At 43.5% G+C, this 11753-nt stretch overlaps 1 non-coding gene across 1 annotated transcript; it reads left to right on the top strand.

Annotated features, from left to right (window-relative positions):
- The first annotated feature begins 1251 nt into the window (after positions 1-1251).
- LOC111828233 lies at positions 1252-1355 on the top strand. The gene has a single exon (XR_002832033.1). It is a non-coding gene; the product is annotated as a U6 spliceosomal RNA (small nuclear RNA).
- Positions 1356-11753: the final 10398 nt, after the last annotated feature.

The following is an 11753-nucleotide window of genomic DNA, read 5'->3' as shown; positions in this document are numbered from 1 at the left end:
TTTTTTGACCACTACCTCCACCTTCTTCCCCAGTTTCTGCTCTGAGTCTTTTGAGGGTGCTATGGTTTAGATCAGGATATTCTTGGCCTTCTCCATTTCAGGCTTAACATTCCAGCTTAAGTTTTCTTGCATCTGCTAAGTAAATTAACAGTCATCCATCTGCTTTTCAGCTTCCAGAATTTATTGCCTTTGTCTCCTTGCCTTTTCTCTCCATCGTTATGGGCTTCTGTCTTAAAAAAAAAAAAATCCCTTTGCTATAGTTTTTCTGAGGTTTCAAGAGAGAAGGAAGTGAGGTGGATGTTAAATCTACCTTCATTACCATATTTTAGCCCTTTGAAGCATACCAACTGTCTGATTTAGCTTATAAAACCAAGCACTTAACCCCTGTAAAGCTATCAGTTAAACTTATAAGTTCAGTGAATCTTAATTTTTACATGTTCCAATACTATTTATAAAGTAACTTCAACTTAATATCACAAATTTAAATAAACTGAAGTATACCTATGAAATTAGAATTACCAGACATGCCTTTATTCTAACAGGCTAAATTATTTTTAACCTTTGGAAATGATCAAATATTCACAGATTCCTTAATGCAAAAAATATTAATAATGTGTTTGTAGCTTTCTTTTAAAATTCTACTCAGAATTACATATCTGAGGTTAAAAGATACAAACTATATAATCCTGAACAGTTTTGGGATTGTCTCCCCAAATGTTTTTGGGGTTGCTGTGTCCTTTCTTGCTGTGATTTATTAACTACAGAAGAGGTTCCTCGTGGGACGATGACTGAGTTTTTGCCACAGCACTGATGGGACACATAGATTCCCATGTGTTTATGAGAGAGACCATTTCTCAATGCTCTCATCCCTTCAGGCAAATTTGCCACATCTATCCACAGTGCTATACTGTTTGAATTTTGCATTTCTTTGGCTTTTAAAAGATTTAGATCGTTTTTATGTGTACCCCTAAAAATCTTTGAACCAGAGGAAATCCTATAATCATTTCATCATCTCCCAATTAGGACAATGTTTCTTTTAGGAAATAAAATAACTTCCAGTTACCCTCTTGAAATCCTTCTTGGCCACAACTTCTAGGATTAGTCTATGGACATAATCAAAGACAAAAACTAGAGAAGCCAAAGGAAAAACCAAGGTTCAATATAAAGCAAAGTGTCTGAGGAGATTTGATCTCTGCTACCTCCTTTCACACATAATTCCAGGGGGTTCTGTTTCCAAATGTAAAACGTGCTGTGCTCGCTTTGGCAGAACATATACTAAAATTGGAACGATACAGAGATTAGCATTGCCTCTGAGCAAGGATGACACACAAATTCGTGAAGCACTCCATATTAAAAAAAAAACAATGAATGAATGAATAAACAAACAAATCGATAACTCTATCTATATAAAAGCCTAAGTGACCATCACAACCGAACGGATGACCGAACAGGTTGCGTGGAGTGACCAGGCCAGCAAGGGGGTTAGTGAGGGGCAACCAAACGACTGAGCAGCAGGCTGCGTGGGGCGGCCAGGCCAGCAGGGGGAGCAGTTTGGGGCAACCAGGCCAGCAGCAAGGGTGCAGTTGGTGGTGATCAGGCTGGCAGGGGGGCAGTTAGGGGAGACCAGGCTGGCAGAGGAGCCAGTAGGGGGCAATCAGGCTGGCAGGGGGGGCAGTTAGGGGCGATCAGGCAGGCAGGCAGGTGAGTGGTTAGGAGCCAGCAGTCCAGGATTCTGAGAGGCAGTCAGACATCCCCTGAGGGGTCCTGGATTGGAAAGGGTGTAGGCTGGGCTGAGGGGACCCTCCCCCCGGCCCATGCACAAATTTCATGCACCGGGCCTCTAGTAAATAAATAAAATGTGCTTGGCTGGGCTGTGAATCCACTGGGGCTTCCCCCTGGAGGAAGGTGGGAGCACATGAAGGGAGGAGAATGTGCTTGTTTAATTGTGGGGCTGTGACTCAATATAGACCAGATGTGCTCATGCCAAACAGGGAAAACGGAGGCTACCTCTAATGTCAGCCTCATGTGAGCCTCAAGGTGAGGGGAAGGCTCAATGGAAAGTAGCGTTACAGATGGCCAAAGAGGTCAGAGAAGAGCTAGGCTGCCAAGACTGATTTTGGACTCTAAGAATGTGCTAGTGATGTTCACTGGAAGACTGAGGCCACAGGGGACACTGGCACCACCTGTTCTAAGGATTGCTGAAAAATAATCTGGCAAAACTAGCTTCAGTCTCTCCACTACACATCAATTTATGGTGTTACTCAGAGTTATGACTATGAAATCGCAAGCCCACAATCAGTTCCACTGAGGACAACTGAGTCCCAGTGACAGTGTTTATGTCCATTTATATCCACTCCTCTTCTAATGACCCAGCAACTGACTCAGTATATTATGTTTTTTGCTCTCTCATAAATTTAACTTATCCCAACTTCAGTTGATTAATGACCCGTCTTGGCTTGTGAGATGCATACTTTCAGCCTTAGATCATCTTCATTTCAAACTCCTGCTCTGCTCTTTCCTATTAGGACAGAGTCTCTAGCACCTCACGGGCCACTGGCCAGCAAATGTTTACTTGCTCTTGGGTCAGGTCCCCACTCCTGATCCAATTAGGTATAGCTGGGGTAGCAGTATTAGACATGGTACCAAGGTATGGATATGAGAGATATTCCTGGACACCTGGCCTAAAGACCTAGGAGGAAAAACTCATTTCCTTGCCTTCTCTCCTTTTCATCAAGAAGAGCATTCAAAAGGCTGAGAGATCACTGGGAACCAGAAACAAAGGTTTTATCTGTTTTTGATTAGGACTACGGAGAAACATTTGGGGTTCAAGGCTTGGGAAGAGATCTCTTTTGGGATCTTAAAACACTTGGTTAATCAGAAATTTTAGTCAATGAAAAAATTTGTTGCTACTCTTATGTTTGAGGTCTTAGGCATTTTCTGCTTAGAATGTCTCTGAAAATCCTATAGGAATGAGGATCCTATAGGCCAGAGGATGGAGGCGGGAGCTGCCTGTCTTAGAGCTTGTTTCAGTTTTAAAGGAGAGAAAAAAAGCAGGACCTTCAGGTTTCACTATAAATTAATTTAAGCAAACCTTCCATAATGGGAGGTAGCAGGATTCAGGCCAGAAGTTACCATAGTTAACAACTGAGTCATTGCCTGAGACATTCTCTGGTGGGCTTTCTGGAAAGTGAGCAGGTGAGCAATGAAGTTCATCATTGTGATGGACAAGAACGTGAATTTTGACCAAGATAAATACCACAAATCTATGACTAGGAAATCTGCCCTCTGCCTTTTGAACTAAAAGATGGCATGCTGAGATTGGAGCTCATGCCCCCGAGTCTCTGGGCCAAGGTAAAGAAGTTCTTCTGATTCTGGCCTTGGCTGAGGATGGACACACAGCTTCTGACCGGCTCCCCTGCAGCCTTCTTCCCTCCAGCAGACCCTGGAGCTCACACCGTTGGCTCCCAGGGCTTCAGTCATTCTTTCGCCTGGGTTTCTACTCATCCCAGCCAGAGAAGTATAGAGGATAGGATCCCTCCCTCATCTTCCTGTCCACCCAGTCCATCTTACTGCTAAAATCCATAATAAAACAGATAAGGGTCTAGAAGTCTTAAAAGATTTAATATCATATCAATGATGGGTCTTTATTGAGATGTGAATTCACTGGTTGGCTTGTCCTTCATGAACTCACCACATTGCACTGTCTTGGGAGCCCAGTGACTCCCTCCTGCCCACCATCAGGAAAGGACATTTGAGATTAAACATAGACCCCTTTGTCCCTGAAGGCTTGGGGACCTTTATTTAGATCCTAGTGATTTCCCTCCCCCCCAAAAAGAATAATAAAAACAATAATAATGAAGAGGAAGAAAGGCAGTACTATGTACTAAAGACTTACTCTCAGGCAGGTGCTGCACCAAGCTTCAGCATACATATTTTATTTAATCTTCACCACAGCTCGATGAAATAGATAGTATCTCCATTTTAAAGGGACACAGAGATGCTAATAAGTTTGCCCAAGGCTACAAAGCAAGTAAAGAGTAGAGCTAAAATTCAGTCTAAGCTTTATCTGATTCCAAAATACTTTCATTTTTGTAAAAATAATATATTATTAAAATATCTATGCCCTGAGGAAAGGATAAAGAAGACAGTGAGAAACCACGCATAATTCCATTGCTGGGATATAATCACTATCAACATTTGGTACATTTCTTTGTAGACCTTTCCCCCCTAAGCATCCACACAGATACATGCATACACCAAGCACATATTAGTTCATATATCAAATGAGTTTTTAACATCTGCTATGTTGTAGGTCCTGTTCTACATATTGGAGTATTCCAAGTCCCCATCCTGGAGGAGCTTACAGAATCAGAAAATAAACAGATAAGCGAATAGATTTATGCTATAATGTGGGCCAGCATGCATCGATCTACAGCTATGGATACTGTATCTGCCGTTTCTGGAACTCAAGCGCTAAAAAATTTGGAGAGTGCCATGGGTGTAGCCTCCAGTCCTGGAAAATTTTTAAAACATTTTGGCCTAGTTTTATGTTAAATGTTTTTCTTAAAAAAAAAGAGAGAGATTAAAAAAAAAAATTGAAGACACAGGAAGCCAAATAGTTTGCTCTAAATTTCTCAGCAAAGCAAAAAGACAAGCTCAGAATGGGACTCGGGTCTGCCTAACTCTAAGCCCTCGCCTCGGCCCTGTCCAGTGCACTCTCTGACTCGCACTGCCCTGCCACCATCACCAGCCCTGCCCAAGCTTCCCTGGGTCTAAGAGCGAAGCCACAGCTCTTCTGGAAACAGTGTCCACTCTGAGCCAAAGCCTTAGGGCTCCGTGGAGTCAAGGCCAGGGCCTTTCCACCTTTATCTCCAATCTTTTCTTCACAAGCTCTGTGAAGCCACACAGGCCACTTCCTATCCCGCAACATACCCTGCGATTTCCTGCCTCCTTCCCTTTCCGATGCCCTTCCTATGTCCAGATGTCCTTCGTTGCCTCCATGTGCTGGAGTCCTACCCACTCTTCAAGGCCCAGCTCAGAGGCCACCTCCTCCAGGAAGCTCTGCCCAGTGTCCTTGGGCTTGCCCACCTCAGAACTCCTACAGCCCTTATCTGTCCCTGTCTTGTGAGCATTAATACTTACTACCTTATTTGGAGGTCATTTTTACGTATATCTTATCCCACCAGATGGGAAACTTCTAGAGGGAAGGGATTAGTACCGGGCACAACCTATTACATAGGGTTGAAGGATGGATGGATGAAGGAATGGATAAACGAATTCCCTGCCTATCCCTGGCTTGGTAACTTTTTTGAGGACTGTGTTTTGTTTTATTTAAACTCTGGAACCTGTCCCAAGCTGTCCCTAAGTGCCCTGAAATTCCCCAATGTCCCCCTTCCACTCCTGTTGCTACTAGTCACCCAGTTCCTCCAACCCACCTCCATCCTATCCCCCTAAAGTTCTTACTGTAGGTTTTCCATAATTTCCTCACTCAATTATTCCTAGCTGAGAAGTCAGGTAATAGGCACTTAAAATATAGTCTTTGCCAGGGGGATATGCATTTTAATAGGACATTCCAAAAGGCAGAAATTATATAGGTTTCTAGTAATGAAATTTTAGACACGATGATAGGAGGTGGGGAGAAACCGTGTCTAATTACCTACTTATCCCCTGACTCGTAAGCCTGTGTGGCCAGGTTTCCTGTGAGGGAACAGGAATTACCATGGGGAGTCTGCATCCCTGCCTCCCTCCCACAGCCTGACGCAGGAACTGAGGGGAGAACATCTCAGGGCCACTGTCTCTGCTGAGAGGCACCCTCGGCCACGCCAGAAACCTCAGCCAGTATCCACTTAGAGCTGCAGAGGCCACAGCCCCCGAGAGCAGTCCCCTTACGAGTTAAAAAGCATTTGCATGCCTAGTCCCTGCTCTAACTAGATATCTCGAAGCCAAGAGCGGAGCTAGGGGCCCTCCCCACAAACCCAGCAGGAGACACGCAGCCACCATCTGCCTTTCTGGGCTCTGTCCCCAGCAGTAGGACGTCAGAGGGTCCTAGTTGGGATCCCTGAGCTTGGGAAGGGACTGAGCCCCAGCCTGACTCCAGGGAAGTTGACCCTGTTCCTTGACCCAGGCTGGTCTTCCCAGCATCCTACTCTGAGAGTCAGGGGCCCCAGAGGAATCTTTCAAACCCTGGCTCTGCACTCATCTTTGGGTTTAAGAGTCCATAAAAGAAGGGCTGGTCTTGACTTGAAGGAGGGCATTTAGTGCAAATAAACAAAAAGCACAGGGCTGGGTTCTGATCCAGTTCCATCATTACCAGCTGTGTGACCTTGGGCAAATGCCCAACTTCCAGCACCTTTCACTTGCTAAAGTTTTACAATAAAACAGTACCAACTTCATTGACTGGAGATGTAGGCACCCAGAATAGTGCCTCAATTCATAGTATGAGTTCAAGTAATGCTAATAGTTGTTAAGGAAATTACAGACTGGCTGCCCAAGATTAGAAATGGCATTTAGGTAATGGACAGAGGGGAGAGAAGTAACACCTAACACCCATATACCGCACTCCCACCCCACTTTTGGATCTAGAGTCCTGCCATTGTCCCATGAGAGCTAGCACCAACCACGGGATGCCTGGTGCTCTTCTGCCTGACCTTCAGGACCCTCCAAAGCATGTCCTAGTCTGGCTTTCAATCTTCATTTCTCTCAACTTCCTTCAAACCGCTGCCACTCTGCCCATAGCTGACTGTTACCTTTCCTGTCCCTGAGGGCTTGGCCATCTATGTCTTTACCAGTGTCAACATCCCCTGCATCATTCAAGCCTTAAATCCAAATGCCACCTCCTCCAGGAAGCCTCTCCAACCCCCAGCTGGAATAAAACTCATCCTCCTCTTAGTTTCCACAGCACTGTTAAGGTTAGTAAATCCAGGAGGCTCTCTGTTTTCTCAAGTCTCCCTTTGAAGTGCAAACACATCACAGGCATGACAACTTTTCTCTGAGTATAATCAGACTCTGAGAAGGGACGCAGCACATGGTTCAGGCACCCTGGGCCCGTGCTTCATTCCCAAGGCAGAAAGCTCAGCCTTCAGGAGCTAGTGCCAAGTGCCAGCTCTCCTTGTCCTTTCCTGGCCCCTGGGGAAGCAGAGCTGGTTCTAAGCGTAGATCAATTCCTCCCTGGCAGCCCGAGACACCCTGGCTATGCTCACAGCCACAGGCTGCTCCTCACTCCCCTGCGGCACCTTTCTGGCTGTGGAACTGCTCCCAATATGTTCCACCTGCTGGTCACAGCAGTCTCTGTTTCTCAGACTTTGTAAACATATTCTTCTGTCTTTGATACTTAGCTCCACAGCCAGCCAGCCTTGGGCACTCCTCTGATCCAGTCCCACATCCTTCGCCCTTGCAGAGCTCTCTGCCTTGGGCTTTAATCAAAGGAAACGCGGGCAACGCATCCCTACACTTCCTGTGGCGGCATTACCGAGGGCCTTGTCACCTACATCCCTGAATGTCTCCTATAAAAGCTCCACGTGAGATCCTTCTCTGAGAATTTACTGCTAAGAAAAGTTTTTCCGTCTGCCCAGAGGAACTTTCCATAATTCTCTCTGATCATCAGGATTATGTAACAGTTCATGCCCCAGTTTCGGTTTCTGGCTGCCAAGCGCTTGGCAGCAGCATTGAGGCCCTGCTAAGGAACTTGGCTTTCTGTACCGTTCCAGGGCTCCTTCCTCTAAGGTTGCCCCTTGATGTCTAGAACAGCCAGCCTGTTCTGCTTGTGCCCTTTGACTATTTCCAGGTGGAGCTTTCTTGGGTGCAGGTTCCATTGGCTGCCTCTGTGTCTCTGTACCCCAACAGGATGGTACCCCACACAGGCTCTTCCATCCTCTCTGCCTCCTTGCTCCTCAACCTTTAGTCTTGAGTTTGGCTCTTCTGGAAGGCAGCATAGGAGTTTAGGGAGTTATACTATTTGAGATGGGAATAAAAAGAGAGAACTGAGAAGTTAGTTGCTTTCCCCTTTTAAAAGAGAAATCAGTTTTGTTTTTATCAAATGTACACCTGAACATAGTTTAGACACAATAATTCTACATGTCTTGTTTAAAAAACAAAACCAGCAATTCTCTACCTCACTACCCCTTCCCCCAAAGGCAATTCTTTTCACCTCTTTCTGTTGATTCTTTTGGTTATTACCCTAAATAATCTGTCTATAGACTGCCTGGAGAGTATTATGCTAAGTGAAATAGGTCAATCGGAAAAAGACAAAAACCATATGAAGTCATTTATATGTGGAATCTATTGAACAAAATAAACTAACAAAACAGAGACTTATACATACAGAAAACAGACTGACAGCTGTCAGAGGGGAGGAGGGTTGGGGGGTTGGGTGAAAAGGTGAAGGAATTAAGCAAAAAAGGAAAAGAAAATTCACGGACAATAGTATGGTGATGGGGGGAGGTGTAAGTGGAGATAAGAAGGAAAGGGTAAAAGAGAGATGGAAGGAGCCTTGACTTGGGGTGGCAAACACACAATACAATATACAGATGATGTAGTATAGAATTGTACACCTGAAACCTGTATAATTTTATTAATCAATGTCACCTCAATAAATACTATAAAAAACTAGTGGATAAATGCCATTCCAAAATACTTGACTATAGAAATGGTCATGCTTAATAAATGATTAGATTCAAATAGTTTTTGAAAAAAATAATCTCCTTATAGATTATTTCTGCTACTTGTATTCTGCTATTTCTTTGGGTTTTATTTTTAGGTATTACTTACTAATTTCTCACTGAGGAAGATGAGGATGTAAATCTCATTTGTCACCACCACAATCACCACCTCTCACCAACCAACACACCAGTTCTTGTCTCCCTCTATTCCTCTATTCTAAGTCATACGGTAATTTGATTGGATCAGTTTCAGTGACATTATTATGACTCTCTAAGGACTGTAGCTGAGCTATATACTACACTATAATTACTTTTCCTTTCCAACACAACCTTTTAGTTTTCCTGAATTTAATATTTATATTGTTTGTTTTCATTTGCTTGCTTTTAATGCTCTTGACACTAATTCAACCCAAATCTACCCTCCAGTTGTGTATCTCTCCCCTCAATACCTTCAAGCACATTAAGGATTCTATTGTTTTCATCTTTTTGACCAGCAGTAAAAAGCAATAATAGCAAAGGGGAGAAACTGTTATCTGAAAGTGGTAAGAGCTGTAGCCATGGCAGAAGGATCACCCATTGGGAGTCATGGTCTTCTGTAGAATACAGCCTCTGCCCAAGTGAGGCCCAGCAAGGAAAAAGCATGGGCAACAAATATTGTCACCTCAGTTCCTTCCTGCTGATCATGTGCCAGCATCTCCACTGGTCAAACCCAATTGTAAATCAGCCAGCAAGGAAACCCAGGTAATATAGTACATAGAAGTGCTTATATATCTTTCGTACAGGGAGCAGAATCAGAGGAGGCTTTCACAAGGTTTATTTGTTTCATGGGATTCATTACAAATTCGTCAACAGAACACAAATAGTATTACTCTCCATAGAGCAGTGGTTCTCAACCTGTGGGTCGCGACCATCGGAAAACACATATAGCATATCAGATATTTACAATTCATAACAGTAGCAAAATTACAGTTATGAAGTAGCAACGAAAATAATTTTATGGTTGGGGGTCACCACAACATGAGGAACTGTATTAAAGGGTCATGGCATTAGGAAAGTTGAGAACCACTGCATAGAGCTTTATACCATATATTTGAATGCTATTTTCCAGATCTTAGAGCACTTCCATGTATTTATCTCCTTCGGTCCCTAGAGAAACCTCCCTATAAAGCAGACAGGACAAGTGCTACTATCCCCTTTTTACAAATGAGGAACCTGAAATTCACAGAGGTTAAATGACTTATCTGTAATGACTTATCCAACTTAGTGCAAGAGCCAAGACTAAAATCCAGGTCTTAAAATGCCAAGGTTAATGCTTTTCCTTTGGTCCATGCTTTCTCCAAGTGGTAATATTCCTACTTTTTAAAAAATTTGGAATATTGTGCTTTATTTTTTTCTATGATTTATTTTTATTTAATTTTATTTTTCAATTACAGTTGACATTCAACATTATTTTTTTAAAAAATATTTTTTATTGATTTTTTACAGAGAGGAAGGGAGAGGGATAGAGAGTTAGAAACATTGATGAGAGAGAAACATCAATCAGCTGCCTCCTGCACACTCCCTACTGGGGATGTGCCTGCAACCAAGGTACATGCCCTTGACCAGAATCGAACCCGGGACCCTTGAGTCCACAGGCTGACGCTCTATCCACTGAGCCAAACCGGTTAGGGCATTCAACATTATTTTATATTAGTTTCAGGTGTACAGCATAGTGTTTAGACACATATAAATTACTAAATTATCCCTCTGAGAATTCTAGTACCCACCTGGCATCAGTATTTCTGCTTTTGTAACTCACTCAGGATAACATTCAACCCAATGGAATTGGATACATTTCCAACATATTGTCCAGATTGGCCCATGATGGTCCACACCGGGACCATCCTTGTAGAATTAAAGGATCCTAAGATTCCTGGACTCTAAGAGATTCAGATTTATAAGGTCTGGAGTGTGGCCTAAGAATCTGTATTTTTAAATAGCTCCCTAGATGATACTAGCATGTAGCTTGATTGACAACCACTGCCCTAAAGGGCATGAACATGATCTGGAGGGTTCTCTCAGGCTTCAAGGTGAAGATAATCAAATGCCAGTTCCCAGAATGTAATAATTTAGCCATCCAGACAGCAGGCATCCCAGCCTGCCACAGCCTAAGCTAAAAGCTTCATCCTTTCCTCTCCTCCTCATGGCCCTTGGAAAACCTCACTTCTGCCCTCATTACCTGGTCTGCCAACTCACATAATGGAGACTCCCTTGTCAGCTCCCTCCACTGCTCCATCTCAGCTTGTGGAACTTAAGGGACTCGACTTCCTGAAAAAATTAAATTGAAAAACTTCCTTCCTGATAACTTAGGATCTCTTGTGGAACTTGGCTCTCATAGGAGCCAGAGGAAACGAATAATAAAGAGCTCTGCTAGTTGTCTGATTGGCGGCCCCAGAAATGTTATCACTGGCTCTCAAGTGGCCTTTTAGCTGGAAAATATAAAATCCGAATACCTTTAAGTCCAAGAGGGAGCATCTTGGCATCAAAATGCAGGCATGTGCATACAAATGCACAGTAGTGCTCAGGGGAGGAGGCTTCTTTTCTGGAATCTAAAGGTCCCTGAGCTAAAGAAGGTCAAAGAATGACATGGACAAAGAGAAAGGAGCTATATAATAAGAGTCTTGGCATTTTATTTACCACTGAGAGTAAGAAGACTGAGCCTATTTGGAGAGTGAATGGGAGAGACCACTACGCCCACCTTAGCAGGAAGAACAGAGAACTCATCTGGGTAAGAATTGCCCTGAAGAAGGAGTTGGTGCATAAATTTGTCAACAGTAATTCAACCATTGGAAGAAAAGGATGACATTGAATATGGTTTGAGGTCTTCACAGACCAGAGGCATGCCTCGGAGTACCCATCACTTCCAGGACCCTCTTTTAAGGGGTTCCTTTTACATAAGTCATTTTGCTGGTAACACAGAACCCTAAACTCCTAGCCCAATAAATGGCCTGAAGTGAGAACTCAACCCAAGGGTGGTTAGTAGAGGCTAAAGGGGAAATGTGAGATTGCCTGGAACAAAAGTTACCCAATAGAAAAAGGGCAATTAAGTCTATCTGA

This window comes from Myotis lucifugus, unplaced genomic scaffold (genome assembly GCF_000147115.1).
Source record: "Myotis lucifugus unplaced genomic scaffold, Myoluc2.0 scaffold_305, whole genome shotgun sequence".
NCBI classification, from domain to species: domain Eukaryota; kingdom Metazoa; phylum Chordata; class Mammalia; order Chiroptera; family Vespertilionidae; genus Myotis; species Myotis lucifugus.
Note: the sequence above shows the minus strand (reverse complement) of the source record. Positions and strands in the feature narration are given on the sequence as shown.